Genomic DNA, 16,046 nt, shown 5'->3' on the forward strand with positions numbered 1-16,046 from the left:
CGGTCCAGAAGGATCCCACATGCCGCAGAGCGGCTGGGCCCGTGAGCCATGGCGCCTGCACGTCCGGAGCCTGTGCTCCACAACGGGGGAGCCCACAGCAGTGAGAGGCCTGCATACCGCAAAAAGAAAAAAAAAAAAAAAAAAAAGGTGGCTGATCAATAAGATGGAACAATGGTAGAGACCCCCTTAAATGAGTGAATCCCCAGGCATACCCTACACAGATTCACCAGTGAACTTTTGGGAAGGACAGGAAGTTTGTAATCAGAACATCCCCCAAAAGTGGTCGCTGATGTATTCATATGACCTGGGAGGGGGCCTCAAGGGTTTGCCAGCAAGATTTGTCCTCCTTTTCTGTTGAGATTTTTATGAGCAACTTGAAAAAAGACATATAAGTCAAATTTATCAACGTTAGAGGTGACAAAAGCCCAGAATGATAGCTGAAGTGTTGGGTGATAGAATAAAGACTCAAAAGGGGGGAAAAAAAAAGTATTGAGCTAGAACAATGGATCAAAGCCAACCAACCAGGTTAAATTGAACAGTGACACATTTAACAGTATCTAGGTTAAGAATAACTATTTAATTAGGAAGGATATGAGGCCAAGTCTGACAATCATATATGTGGAGAAAAGCTAGAGGCTTTAATTGACCACAAGCTTATATAAGCTCTAGAACTGCTAGCAACTTGATGGAGAATTGAGTTATATTATTGTAGAAATCAGATCATAGGAGAATTGATTCCTGCTGTCCTCTGTTCCCATAGCCCAGAGCTTTAGGGTATGGGCTCTGGGGTCACACCACCTGTTTTTGGATTTCCCCTCTGCCCATTCCTAGTTCTGTGCCTTTGGGCAAGGACCTAAACCTTTCTAAACCTGTATTCCTCATCTGTAAAATGGTTAGAGTCACAGAACTATGTCACAGGGCTTTTATAAGAATTAACTTAGTGATGCATGTAAACCTAAAGCATTTGGTAAATGTCTTTGTAATAGTTGTTGTTGTCAGTGTTTCCCTGTAGTGGACAATAAGAATGGCACTAAAAAAAATGTCAGACAAAAAGTCAACAGACTTTCTCACTTAACATTTATAGGAATTGGAGTGTATATTAGTTATCTCTTGCTGTGTAACAAATTACCCCAAAATTTAGCAGCTTAAAGCAGTAAACATTTGTCTCGCACAGGTTCTGAGAGTCAGGAATTCCAGAGCAGCTTAGCTGGGAGGTTTTGGTTCAGGGTCTCTTATAGAGGTTGCTGTCAGGATATCAGCTAAGGCTGCGCTGTCATCTGAAGGCTTGACTGGGGGCTGGATAAGGGCTCACTCACATAATTCTTGTCTGGAGACCTCAGTTTCTTGCCACATGGACCTCTCCTGATGACCTGGCAACTAGCTTCCCCCCCAGGGTAAATGATCAGAGTAGAAGAAAGCAGAAGTTACAGCGCCTTTTGTGACCTAGCCTCTGAGGTCTCATACCACCTATATTCTGTCAGTCACACAGACCAATCCTGAGACAGTGTGGGAGGCGAATTCACAAGGCCATGGGTACCAGGAGCTGGGGATCGTTAGGAGCCATCTTGGAGGAGCCATCTTTGGGTTAATCACCACAAAGTCTCAGAGATTTGGAAACCGACTGCAGATACATGAAAGGACTGTTGTCTAGAAGAGGGAGACTTATTCTGTGTGGCTTCCAACAGTCAAACCAGTAAACAGAGAGGTTTCAGGCAGGCATATGTCAACTTGGTTTAAGGAGGAACCTCCTTGCAATAAACTGCTCCAAAGAGAGCTGGCCATGTGGAGTTGCCTTAGGGAGTAGTGAGCCCTGTGTATAAGAAAAGTTAGGGGCTTCCCTGGTGGTGCAGTGGGTGAGAGTCCGCCTGCCGATGCAGGGGACACGGGTTCGTGCCCCGGTCCGGGAAGATCCCACATGCCGCGGAGCGGCTGGGCCCCGTGAGCCATGGCCGCTGAGCCTGCGCGTCCGGAGTCTGTGCTCCGCAACGGGAGAGGCCACAACAGTGAGAGGCCCGCATACCGCAAAAACAAAAAAACAAACAAAAAAAAGAAAAGTCAAGCACAGGTGGGTGCCCCCCTCAGGGACACCATAGGGAGGGATGGTCTCTGGGCTAGCTAGAAAGTTAGATTTGAGCACCTCCATCTCTGTAATATTTCATTTCTTGGTTAGGGAGGAATCTGGGGAGATGGGACCCTATAGGGCTTTTTTCTCTTTTTTATTTTACTTTCGATAGAAAAGAAATGTTTCATCAAAATATAAGATCTTTGTTTCTGAACCAGTGTGGCTTGGAGAAGCTCTTAAGAGGTAAAATGACCTTGGTGTTTCTGGAATCCCCTTACATTGCTCCTTTTAAGAACAGAGTTCTGATGTGGTTGGTTTACATCTAGCCTGTGGAGTTAAAACCAGGAATTCCCAACTTTTTATGAGACAAAGCCTTTAGATCATGGAAGGGACAGGAACACTGGCACTGAGTTTTCTCTTTGGGAATCCCAGCAGACCTTGGAGAGAGGGTTGAGTATGCAGTTCTGGGGCATACTGGCCAGGTAAGGCTCAGACATCTACCAGGGGGAAACCAGTCCACTCCGAGCATGCAAAGGTACTTGCTGACACTTCACTGGGGATTCCATAGGGAGAACTGAGAATGCAGTTCCTGGAGAAACTTAAGGGCGTTGGTGGGGGGTGGTGAGGGAGTGTTACACTGGTCACCCATAATGTAGAAAATGTCTATAGGAAAATGAAGGGAGACGTGAGCATACCACTTTCACTCCTCCTTTCTCCCATCTGCCCGTGGATGCTCATTGAAATGAGTGATCAGTGGAACATGAAACTATTTCTAAACTTGTATCAGTACTAGAGGCTCTGAAGAATTTCTGCCAGTGAATGTTCAGATGGGACCCATCCCCCCCAGAACAGCATCCACCCCTCCAGGAGGTGAGGGGATTGTCAGCAGCAGAATCACACCTTGGAAGGCCAGGGTATGTAGGTGAGAGCTGGCCATGTGGCAGTAGGGTTAGGGAAGGTCCATCTGGATCCTGTCTACACCTCAAGAAAGGACACCAGTCAGGGCCACACTGAATGATGAACTCCATCAGCTCTTACTCCTGGCATGGCATGGGTGCCTCGCAAACAAGGGAAGAAAAGAAAAAATTTCTGTCCCAGGGATAAAACCCTTTGCTGTACTTGCTCTGTCTCCTGCTTCTACCGAACAGATTCCTCAGATATTTAAAGCCAATATGTAAACTTTACCCTTTCTATCTTTATCTGGGCCAAAAATATTGAACAGGGCCACACGGTCTCTGACGGAACCTATCTTAACTCTCCATCATACTCTACAAAGTAGATCTTCGTCTGTAAAGATGATGATGCAAGAAATTACTGGCCACATGAAAGATCTATTGGGTTGGCCAAAAAGTTAGTTCGGGGTTTTCTGTAAGATGTTACAGAAAAACCAGAATGAACTTTTTGGCCAACCCAATATTATATGAGAAGAATATTTGTGAGGAATTTCAATGACTGTCTCTACTTCTACAAGATGGGAGAAGATGTAGAATTATCTCTAATTCGTGTCTTTGAGACTGAAGCTGACATTGCATCTATGAAACCACATCAGGGAGCTATTAGTAAAAAAACAACTGCAAGGACATGAAAAATATGGCACCTAATTTTGAATTCATAATGGACCAATGAGTAACAGATTAGATGTAACAGTAAGTCAAATCAGTGATTTTTTTTTTAATGACCTGGGAAATTTCTCTTAGAGCTCAGAAGGACACAAAGATAAAAATACAGAGGAGAAAAATCTGAAAAACAGAATTAAGTGGTCCAATATACAGATAATAATAATTGCAAAAGAAGAAAGCAGACTAAGGTTGACGCAGTCATCGATGAAGTAATTCAAGAGAACTTTCTGAAGCTGAAAAAGATGTGTCCTTAAGATTGAAAGCATTAACTTCCAACATGACTTGACAGGTTTTCATTACAAAGAAAAAAATCTCATAAGCATCCAGGTGAAAACAAAAAACAGGTTTCTTACAAAAGAATACAGTAAAGCTAACCTTGGGCTTCTCATCAACTACAAGCCACAAGTCAGTGGTAGGAGGCCTTACGGGGTCTACAGATTGTGACCCAAGTTGTCATTCACATGCAAAGCCATGAATGCGGACGAGAACATAGAAAGATATTCTCAGACACATAATAGTTCATGATGTAGACATACCCCTCGCATGCCCTTCCTGGAAAAATGTCCAAAGATCCTACACAGCTAGATAGCAGCTGTATCAAGGTTAAAAGCCCCAAAAATGGGAAAGATATGGTGTAGAAAAAACAGTGATGATGTGTGTCCAAGTAACTGTTGTTGATTTAGTTATATTTAGCACAAGTGTCAAAATTAATTAGTAAAATAAAAGTTACATATAGAAATAATGCAAAAGGGATATGAAATCAGGCTGTAGTAACTGGTAACTGGGGACAAGAGGAAGGAGGAAGTAAAAGTACACTGAATTCCATATCGAATGGAACATCCAATTTCTTTTTTTTTTTTTTTTTTTTTTTTGGTGTGTGTTTGGTACACGGGCCTCTCACTGTTGTGGCCTCTCCCATTGTGGAGCACAGGCTCCGGACGCGCAGGCTCAGCGGCCATGGCTCACGGGCCCAGCCGCTCCGCCGCATGTGGGATCTTCCCGGACCGGGGCACGAACCCGTGTCCCCTGCATCGGCAGGCGGACTCTCAACCACTGCGCCACCAGGGAAGCCCTGAATTCTTAATATTGATAATTAGAGAAAATAAGTTAAATATTTTTAATTTAAAGATAACCATAAATAGATGTATCTAAATCATTACAAGGGAAAAGAAGTCAAAGAAACATAGTCCCTTATGCAAAGGACAACAACAAAAAAGGGAAAACAACTAGAAATCATAAGCATTTATAAAATGTTCTGTGAAAGCAGTGGTTATTTCTCAGCAATGGCAAGTAATTTTCTTAGGATTTTTCTATTTTCTAAAATTTCTACAATGAAAGTATATCACGTTTTAAATAACAAATTATAAAACTCTTTCTGGGGCTGCTATAAAAAGTTGTTTTATATGTAACACACCACCAGTAAAACTAAAGCCTGGATGGAAAGCCCCCGGTGATATTGATGAGATATTATCCAGATACTCTGAGGCAGATGATTTAAGATCTCCTCACTGGTGAGCTACAAGATGTGGCAATTTGGAGAAATTATAGGGCACCACCTTCTGTATCAGGAAGACTGAAGATGTGGTAGACACGTTGCCATCCTGCCTTGGTGAATTTTTTTGTCTAGGGAGTTTTGATAATCTAGTAAACTCACATCAGCTGTGTCATTTCAAACAAGACAGCTGGACCCTGCCTGCTCTCAGTTGTGGCCACAGTGCTTTATATTTCGTTGTGTTCTCAGACTTACACTTGAAGAGGTAGCCTTTGCTCAGTTGCAAATGCTGGTCGCATAAACATTGAGCAAGGACAAGTCACTCCTGGCCCGCAAAAGACTATTACCAACCCTGTAGAGGTTTGTGAGGGTCGACCTGACCAGAGAGTGGACAGGACATACCATAAGCTGAGGAGCAAGGGTTTCAAACTGGAGGCTTCCAGTAAGGGTCAAATGGACTTGAGATTCTAAGTGTAAGACATGTTGGTATTTTGGGTGAGTTTCCCAGAAGGGACTGTGGGAGAAGAGGAGAAAAGGAAATGATTTATTAAGAGGATTTCTCCCTCATCAGAAATTCACTAACCCCCAAACACTGTTCAGACTTAGCACTTGAGTAACACTCCCTGCTGTAATAGACAAGCCCTGAATGCTGTTTATTTCCTGCATATTTCAAAGTCTGTGCAGGTGTTCCTGGCCTTACAGACTTCTTTCCTTGCAGTTATCCAAGGACCCAGGCTCCTTCCATCTTGTGTCTCCTCCCTCCTCCATGCCTTTGGAGGAGTTCTCTCCATTTAGCCAGCAGCTAGGGAAAGAAAAAGGGAGATCTCACTGGAGAGGTTTATATGGACCAAAGTGGTGCATATAACTTATGCTCACATCCATTGGCCATAACCTGGTAACATGGTCACACTTACCTGCAAGGGAGTCTGGGAAATGTAGTCTGTGTTTCCAGGAGGGAAAGTAAGAGAGGTTTAGAGGAACTCATGGGAGTTTCTGCCCCAGATTTTTTACTTCTTCTCATTCCCTGCCTCCTTCATAGAATGGTTTCCCAAATGTCCTCTTTCAATTAAAAAACAAAACAAAACAAAACAAACAAAGACATGAGTATAGGAGGTGGAAGTGGAGTGGATCACACAGGCCATGTTCTTTCTGGGGTTCATTGTTGTTTATAGTGGGAGCATGTGAGGTTTCTGCACCTAGAGGCCAAGCCTGAGGGCAGCTTTTACTAAACATCTTTCATCTTAGCATCCTCTATCTTCTCTAAACATTTATTTTGTGTATCCCTCCTCCTTATGACCCCTTTAATGATAAAACACAAGGCAGTAACATGATTTATGTTATGCAGATTCAAATCTAGATTCATGAAGGCCAGTTTCTATAAAACTACAGTTTTATCTGTGAGTAAAACAATGAAAAATAAAAACGGTTTAAACTTTATCTTTTTAACGTTGTACAGTTTTAATTTTAAATAATGTTTATTTTCAAACTCTAAATGTTCATTTTATAAAATTGGGAAAATTATGAAAGAGAAAATGATTGCCCATAATCCCACCACCCTCTCAACGTCTCGGTGTTTTCCTTTTGGAATATAATCTTAATTAAAGGGCTTTTATCTAAGGTCAACCAAAAATCATCAGTATAACTGCCAGGTTGAAAAGCAAGAGCCACGTATTTGTCAGGGGACAAAGTCCCAGCCGCAAAAATCACATCTATGTTTTTAAGGCTGTTGAGCTTTGCCTAAAATTTATCTCCGGATGCCTCCATTTCCTCACTTTAAAATGAGGAGTGTCCCAGACCGCATCTGCAGACTGTAAATGAACAAGGCATCTGTCAAAAAGTTCTGAGGGCATAGAGTGTTCTAGAGAAACAGTTGTCCTAGTAGTATTTACATGTACTCAGTGTGGAAGGTTTGAAGGGATTATGGTTCAAAGACTCAACAGGAGGAAGCATTTTTTCCTAAGGGTGGATTGAGGGTTTCCTGCCAACCACTTTACCTAACAATTTTGATATTAATAAAGAGGAGAACAGAGACACACAGAGACTGCAAACCTAGGTGGCCCCAGGCTCCAACGGGGCTGTTCTTCCAACAAAGCCAAAAGAGAATTCCCCGTCCAGCAGGACTCAACTCTAGTTCCCAGAGCCGTTCACATTTTGATTCAAAGCTGGCTGATGAGAGCCAAACGAAGATATCCTTGTTTACTTTGTAAGTGGAAATTTGAAATGAAGTATTTTCAAAATGCTGGTTGACACCCAAGAGGATGTAATTAGAATAAGGGGCTTTCTGGTTTGATGATGTGAAAGAAAGAGATGATCTGTCTCTTTGAAATCAAATTATTAAATTGTAAGAGAGAGGGGAGGTTTGACTTTCAGTCTTCAAAGCAAAATCACTACTGGCAATTTTCTTAATTGTTTTTTTGCTTAAATCACTAAGGCCAAGGTAGAGAGAGAAGGGGCAGCCAGGGGGCTGGAGAGCAGGGTGGTGAGGAGAAGGAAGAGCTGGTGGGGGGTGGTAATCTTCCATGTGTGGTGCATTTCCCTTGTATTTCCATCTCAGTTTAATCCTTCGCGGGCTTAAAATGCAGTTTGGGGGCTACTCGGGGCATCTCAGGCATGCCTCTCCCTTCCTCATGCGCTTTGGGGGAGGAGGTGGTGTTACTGGTGAAAGCTGGACGCAGGTAAGAGGCCAAGTTGAAATCTGTATTCTGAGCATCTTTAGATGAGTACGCCCAGAGTCTGGTTTTAGCCCATACTTCACATGATGTCACTGAGATTTTATTTTCGCTAATTAAAACCATTTTGCCTTGGGACTTTTAGCTCGTTTAATTCTAAAAACAGCCCTGAGAATTTCATGGTAATTCCTGATTTGTTTACTCTTCAAATGAAAGCGTTTTCTTAACTGCGGAAGGTGCCCATAAGGATTTAACCCTCAACTCATTCTTTCTCTCTTTCGCCCTCTCCATGCGCCCCCCCCCCACACACACACACCCTGAAGCGACAATGGGGCATATTAGGAAGAGCAGGAACTTTAGAGACTGCCAGCCATGAGTTCTGGTTTCAGCTCTGCCATTTGCAAACTTAGCAACATTGAACATCCTTAACCTCCCCCAGCTTTACTTTCCTCATCTATAGTCTGGGGTAGTAATGAGTACCTCTCAGGACTTTTGTGAGGATTAAACAGAATTCTCTGTATAAAATGCTGGGCATAGTGTTTGCATTTAGTAGACAATGTATTAATGGTAGCTACTATTCATAATAATGGTCGTCGTCATCATCGTTCGCATCATTGTAGTCCAACCGCAGAAAATCCACACTGGGTTAAAAACTCTAAGCCCAGTTAAAATCTCTAAGCCCACTTTAGGTGGGATATGAACCTAGCAAATTGTTTTTATGTTCATGCTATGTGATTCTCTTCTTCTCTTGGATTAGAGAAGGATACCAAAAGTGATGCAAATTCTGCCTTTGCCTTAGAAATAAGCACAAGCAGGATGAACCCCATTGGGGTCAAATACCACTGGTGACTTTCTCTCTGAATGTGTGTCTGTTTTCCTCTCTCTCTCTCTCTCCCAGCCCACCCCACCACACACACACACACACACACACACACACACACACATGCACACGCACACACACACAGGTGTTGTGTTATTAAAAACAGTATCTTTGTAGGAAAATAGGAAATATGTTGTCTGCTTCTTCACCGATACCTTTCTTTGAATTTGGTTCCATCACGTCTGATTCCCCTTGGGTTTTACCCAAAGAGAGAAATGCTCAGAGGGAATTAAATTAGCTCAGATGCTCCCTTAGGTTCCCCCAGCATCTTGTTTAAAGCTGTAAAAGCAATTCAGAGTCCATTTTAGCTATGCTCTAAGCCAGAAGCTCCCAATTTCTAGGGCATGAGCACCATGTAGCCCAGGGATTGGGGCTCTCGGGAGAGCATGCTTTGTGAGACCACTTAGTACCATCCTATGGACCAGCCCCCCACCCTACTTCCAGCTCCTCCTCAGTTAAGCATCATCTGTGGACAGATAGAAATCTCTTTTGCATCTTTGTTTTTCAGCTACTACTCCCTTGTGGGAATAATAAGTCCCATATGTATAGTTCCCCACTCCTCCCCCAGATAAAGTAATACTTCCTCTTGCTTCTCCTAAAAGTGCGCCTTTCTGATCACTAGAAAGTAATCTAGTTTCCTAACTACCTAACAAGCTGAGAATTCCCCTTCCTCATTGCCACGTGATTTGTAGATTTTGATTATGTGCCTTCCCAGCATTTGTCTTCTCGGACTTGAATAGTGTCCTAATTTCCTACAGCTCTTTACTCTCTTAGAATCAGCGAGACCTGAGATAAAATCCCAACTCTAGTACTTTCTAGCTACGTGTCCACTGGCAAGTTTATCTAATCTTTAGTTTCCTGTTCTCATCTGAAAAGCAGAGAATAGTAATGCTTACCCCACAGGGTGGTTTGAGGTTTTAGGAGATAAAATGGTATCCGTGTTCTTAAGTGGGGATGAAGGTATGGGTAGGGTCCAAAGTCAGTTTAAGACCAGGGAAAATGTGAAGATCAAATAGGGTCAAAAGTAGCCGGTGTTGGAAAAGATTGCTTAAAAAGTAGTAAATCTGTAGTCAGAGATCATGTAATAGGAAAAATATATATCTTTTAAGTATAAGATTTACTCTCAGGAAATTGAGCATCTTGGGGTGGGGGATGGTAGTAAAAACAATAGTGCTACGCTCCCCCCATCCATGGAATGGCAAGAGGAATTGCAGGGCTACTTATTTTTCTCTCATCACTTAACTAAAACAAATGACCGCTCCCTCTTAAATGATGGTACTGTGGGGCTTCCCTGGTGGCGCAGTGGTTGAGAGTCCGCCTGCCAATGCAGGGGACACAGGTTCATGCCCCGGTCCAGGAAGATCCCACATGCCGCGGAGCGGCTGGGCCCGTGAGCCATGGCCACTGAGCCTACACGTCTGGAGCCTGTGCTCCACAATGGGAGAGGCCACAAGAGTGAGAGGCCCGTGTACTGAAAAAAAAAAAAAAAAAAAAAAAATGATGGTACTGTGAAGCCAAACTGCTTTCAAATTGCTTTATATCTATTATTTTTAAAGTATCCACTGTCCTTAGTTTTAATAGTCAATGAGTTGAGTGATTATATTTATGTCATACCACTGCCACACACATCCCAAATACAGCAAAATCGAATTCCCCTTGATTGGCCAGTGTACTAGCCTTTCCTTCACACGCTGGCTAATTTTGCAGGTTCATGCATTGCCTCATGTAAGCCTAGAATTCCATCCCTGTAAACTGGGCCCACGGACAGCCTAAAGCGAGCCTTCTCCATCCCAGAACTGAGCCTAGACGACTTTGTGACTCTAGCCTGGCCCTGGGAGCATCAGCGCGTGGGTCTCAGATGCACTCAGGTCCATATGCTCCCCTAGCTTCACCGGGGCTGCTGACCAGTTCCCATCTTCGTTAAATTCATCTACTGCCTTTTCTCTTAGACATTCCAGAAGCATTAGTTGGCTTTCCCACTATAGCATCTGAAAAGAAAATACTTCATCCCAGGTCAAAAACCTGGCTGAAAGTTCCTACTAAAAAGCCAGGTGTCACTCTTAAATTGTCAGAAAGTTAGCGATGATATTTGAGGAAGTAATGAAATAGCTATAAATGATGTAAGCTTTGCAACAGGCAAATGTGTTCGCAACTTCTAACACCTGGAGAAGAGAGTGAGGTATCCGCTCTCAGCGACCAGCCCATCAGAAAGTCCAATTAGGGCAGCTTTTAAAGGGGGTGATCACCTCAGCGGTGTGGGCGCTGCTCCCAGGGGAGCAGGCCTGTCAGAAGGCGCTGTCCAGATGGCTGCCTCCCAGCCCTTCTGAACTGGAGAGACCCCTGCTGTGAATCGAATCTGTGGCTTCCGTGCCCCTCAATTGCTATTCCAGACCCTCTTCCTGTGAGTGGGGCGGGGGCTACAGGCCCTATGAGTGGGTCTGTGGTCTCTGGGCAAAGCTTTCACAGCTTCTCTGGAGAACAGTGGTGTCTGCGAGACATGCGTTTGGTTAACAAGCTGGAGAGGCCTCTCATAAATTTCAGAGCAACAGGAACTGAGCAGCTTTGAAACTCCCGCTGCAGATGGGCTTGGTATGTCTGTTCCTCAAACCAGAGCATTTGATTTTACAGTCAGCCTGCGTGCTAATCAGACCTGGTGCCTGGAGGAGAGGAGGGCAGGGTCCCGAGCCCAGGGGAAGGGGCAGCCCTATCCTCCCTTGCCTGGACTTCCGCCCTGCCCCCCCTTGGAGTTTCCCTGTTGGCCTTTACTACCTTCCTTTTCTAAATGAGGTGGGTTTTTTCCATTTTAAGTGTCTAGGCCTCTCCTTCCTTCACTTTGATATTTCCTTGAGTTTTCAGAAAGAAGAGAAAGAAAAATTAGAAGGGGAAGAAAGTAGAGGAGGGTAAAGGAAGAATAGGGAGAGGGAGAGGAGGAGGAAAGGAGAGAGACAGAGACAGGCTTCGAGACTCATTCTCCGGGAAAATGCTGGGAGTTGGGGCATTTCCTTATAAAGCTCATTGTTATTTAAGTTACTAGCAAATCCTCCACTTGTTATGACCGCCTGCCCTGCCTGGACGTAAGGCCAGCGCCTGGCACGTAACCCACACTCAGAAAGTGGTGACTGTCTTCTCCCCTCCCAGCCTCCCCCAGAGTCCCTCTCCTCCAGAGCACCCCTGAAGCTTCTGGGAACATCAGTAGGACCGGTCTTGTCTGTGTGAGCTCAGCGTGCTGCAGTGTTGGGGTTTTCATGGATGATTCTAGTGGTGTCTGAGGCAAACACCTTTAAAAGCCCTAAAACAGGGCTTCCCTGGTGGCGCAGTGGTTGAGAGTCCGCCTGCCGATGCAGGGGACGCGGGTTCGTGCCCCGGTCCGGGAGGATCCCACGTGCCGCGGAGCAGCTGGGCCCGTGAGCCTGTGCTCCGCAATGGGAGAGGCCACAGCAGTGAGAGGCCCGCGTACCGCAAAAAAAAATTTAAAAAAAAACAGCCCTAAAACAAGAGCAGTTCCTCCCCTTGACCTGTCACACTCTGTGCAGGGCTTTTAGCACCTCAGCCCATGAGGCTTGCCCAGCACCTCCAGGCACAGGAGCCTACACCTCCCACTGAGGTTGCAGCAAGCGCAGAGGGCCAGGATGTGGCCCACCTGCGGACTGTATTTGGTTCCCTCCTCCCGTCCACTTCCCCAGTGCAAACCACATCCCCCCAAAGCAAACAGGACCCGCCCTCACTATACGCGATGAACCGCTCGGGGTTACGGATCACGATGGCTCCCAATGCAGTCTTGAACTAAATGCTCACTTTTAAGATGTTTGGGATTATATTAGGAGGACAAGCTTGTGCAACGGAATAGAAACAGGAAGTTTACATGAGTGCGTGCGTGCGTGTAGTTACATAGTTCTCCCTAAGTGGTGGATTGAAGGTGGGTTTTATTCCCTGAGATGTTTTTTTATTCTACATTGGCATTTACAAAAGGTTTCCACAGTGATGTATCACTTTTGCAATCAGGAAAAAGGTGTTTTTTAGTAATCATGGTCATTGACTAGCATCAAGCTCCCTTGGTCCCCTCAGCACCTGGGCTTGAGTAGGAACGGTGGGATTGTGGAGGAGTGGGACCCCAAGCTCTAAGCATCAGACTCCCCTCCTTACCCTGGTCTCTGACCGCCGGGAGCAAATCCAGCAGGCATTTGCTGCCATCACTGTGACCAGGGCAGGGAGTTTCCTCATTGCCTGGGCTCTTCGGCTCTTAGTGAGCTGTTGAACGACAGACGGTTTACATTGGCAGATGCCTCTCTGTTGTCTTCATGGAGGATGTCGTCCGCCACAACACGTGAAGTCCCTTTCAAAAGCAGCTTCAGAAGAGAAGTTGCTCTCTGACCTTAGACTTGGGCAAAGCTGAGTCTGTCCTGCAAATGCAAAATAGGTGCATTTCTACTTAATGGACTGTGAACACCCTTGCTTAGGTGGCTAGGGGACAAGGAGCTTCAGCACATGCGCGTGACTGTCTGACGTGTGTCTTCATATGTAACCTGATACCTGAGCTCTTTGCTCTTTTCAACCCCTGCCCTTATATTCCTTTGCTCTGCTCTGTCCTTCCCTTTCTCACTGCCTCTCTGTTTCTTCCTCTCTGCCCCACTCCCCTTCTCTGGCCCTTTCTCTCCATCTCTGTCTCTCTCTCCTTCCCTCTTTCCCTTCCTGTCTGTGTGTCTCCTCCTCTGCCTCCTCCCCCCACCCAATTCTCCCTCCGTCCCTCCCACTCTGTGTTTCTCTCTCTCTCTCTCTCTCTCTCTCTCTCTCTCTCTCTCACACACACACACACACACACACACACGTCTTTCCCATTTGCGTCTCCTTTTTATTATTTATTTATTCTCCTTTTATTTATTTTTATAAAGCCTCCTCAAGTCGTTTATGAGATGAGGCCAAATAGCCATAAATACAGGTTAAACGAGATCGTGGCATTGAGTCTGCCCCTCCCCTGTCAGCTCTGGAGAGTAGGGTTCCCAAAGACAGATCCTGAGTTTTCCTTTTAATGTATTTCTATTGACCTGACACTTGACCACAGAGAACCTCAGCAGATTCCAGGCTTTAGTATCACACAGGAGTTTGAAGAGCTGGAAGATGATCAGTTCCAACAAGGATCCCTTTCAGGATCCCTGTCATTTTACTTCTCTGAGAGGCCTTTTTGTCTCTATCCTTTGTTTCCTCTGATACAAGCCTGTCTCTCAAACATTAGTGCACATCAGAATCACCTGTAGGGCAAATGGTACTGGATATCAATTCTACCTCAGTAAACCCAACTTCTAAAAAAACCACCTGGAGAGTTTGTCACACGGATTACTGGGCCCCACCCCAAGGACTCTAATTCCATAGTGTGGGGTGGGGTCCATGAACTTGGCCTTCTGATAGGTTCTCAGGGGTGTGAAGCTGCTGGTCCATAGCCCACATTTTAAGAAGCCCAGCTCTAAGCCCTGACAAGGGACTCCCACTAGCCCCTTGGAGGTGGTTGTCTAAATGGCCTTTTGTAGAGCTTATCAAAAGCCTCTTTTAATGTCTGAATCAAATTAGATCCACTAATCTCCAGCCACTTCATCTCTCCATATTTGCCCCTTGACGAGTTTAGTCAGCACAGAGACACCAGTTATGTGAACTACAGCAGACCCTTCCAGCTTCAACTTACCATCCCAGTGTCCGCTGTCAGCAAGTGTCCAAGTCACTCATCGGCCACCTGGGCCTGGGACTCACAGGTAGCTGTTATCAGCCAAGGCAGTCGGAACCCATGTCCTAGAGGCCCCTGCTGGACAGGGATGTGCTGCAGTCAAGAGCAGGGCCGGCCAACAGCCCTGCGTCGCCATCTGCACCTGGCTCTGGGCTTCCCAGCTTGTCCTCACATGTGAAAGTCACTATCTTAGTAGCTGAAGGGCCCACCTTGACTTTTAGTTATGCTGCACTGAACTTATGGAGGGAGGGGGAGATTATATACTAGAGTGGTCTTGTCACGTGTGGGGACTCATTAGCATAGTGGGATTGTCAGTGATGATAACAGAAGAGCTAACAGCTGAGCGATACGTACCAGACGATTTGCTGAGCACAGTACTTGACCCGCTTGGCCTCGCTCAGCCTCAGAGCCACGTTGAGGCAGTGGACTCCCCATCTCACAGGGGCGGAAGCTCAGCACCGCATCCAGGCGGCAGAGGCAGGACCCAGACCCGTGTCTCTCTGCCTTCTAAGCCCACGCTCATAACCTCTGAGTGCCCTCTCGCCTTCTGCATCATGGACTCTGCTATATTTTTAACCTCTGCTTTTTCCACTGGAATTACGAGGTTTTCAAAATTATGATTCTTCTGGAAGCAATAGAGAGACAGCAACATGAGTTTACTATTTCATGGTGGTCAAAAATCCCACAGTATGGGGCTTCCCTGGTGGCTCAGTGGTTGAGAGTCCGCCTGCCGATGCAGGGGACACGGGTTCGTGCCCCGGTCCGGGAAGATCCCACATGCGGCGGAGCGGCTGGGCCCGTGAGCCATGGCCGCTGAGCCTGCGCGTCCGGAGCCTGTGCTCCGCAATGGGAGAGGCCACAGCAATGAGAGGCCCGCGTACCGCAAAAAAAACAAGAAAACAAAAAAACCAAAAATCCCACAGTATGAAATTGGGGCTTAATTCACTCAAAGAGCAAGAACTCCAAGCACATATTTTTTTCCCCAAAAAATACTTGAGAAAGACCCACTCCCCAAATGCCCAAAACACAAAATATGAGGGCCCCCTGAAAGATGCAACAGAAACATCTATCATGCCATCTTGAAATCGCTATCTACTATGTCTGAAGGGTTATTTGGACAAAACAAGGCTATTGGAGTCTAATAAAATAAATCCAAAGTGATACCCTTTGGGCTGGCCATTAGGTCATGTGTGGTTCCTTACCGTGCTTCCAGCTGGCCTGAGAGGTTTGGTGATGCCCCAAACCCTTGAGAGTTACAGGTGCCAGGGCTCCGAGTGGACCCAACTCTGCTGCCTCTCCCTCCGCATCAAGGCTTTCCCAGTACTGCCTGTGCCGCTCCTGGGTGGACTTCTATGCATTAAGTCATCTTCATGGCGTGATCACACCTAATCCTACCACCCCAGAGAGGCCCTACCACCATGTTCATGTAAATCCTTCCCAGACTTCCTCACATCTAAATTTCTGTTTGTTTGTTTGTTTAAATAGAATCATACTATACAGACCACATTGGAAATGCACTAGTTCACTTACAGTCATATGTCATGAACATCTTTTTGCATCATTATTCTTCCTCAGCATCAATTTAATGGCTTTAGAGTACTCTTTTGTGCC

At 45.5% G+C, this 16,046-nt stretch overlaps 1 protein-coding gene across 3 annotated transcripts in view; it reads left to right on the plus strand.

The window, feature by feature from the left end:
• Positions 1-16,046, plus strand: part of TGFA (transforming growth factor alpha) — a 107,505-nt gene that overhangs the window by 69,362 nt on the left and 22,097 nt on the right. The window lies entirely within an intron of this gene.

The sequence above is a fragment of the Monodon monoceros genome, unplaced genomic scaffold, assembly GCF_005190385.1.
Source record: "Monodon monoceros isolate NGI ecotype Baffin Bay Population unplaced genomic scaffold, NGI_Narwhal_1 Super_Scaffold_19, whole genome shotgun sequence".
Taxonomy (NCBI): Eukaryota; Metazoa; Chordata; class Mammalia; order Artiodactyla; family Monodontidae; genus Monodon; species Monodon monoceros.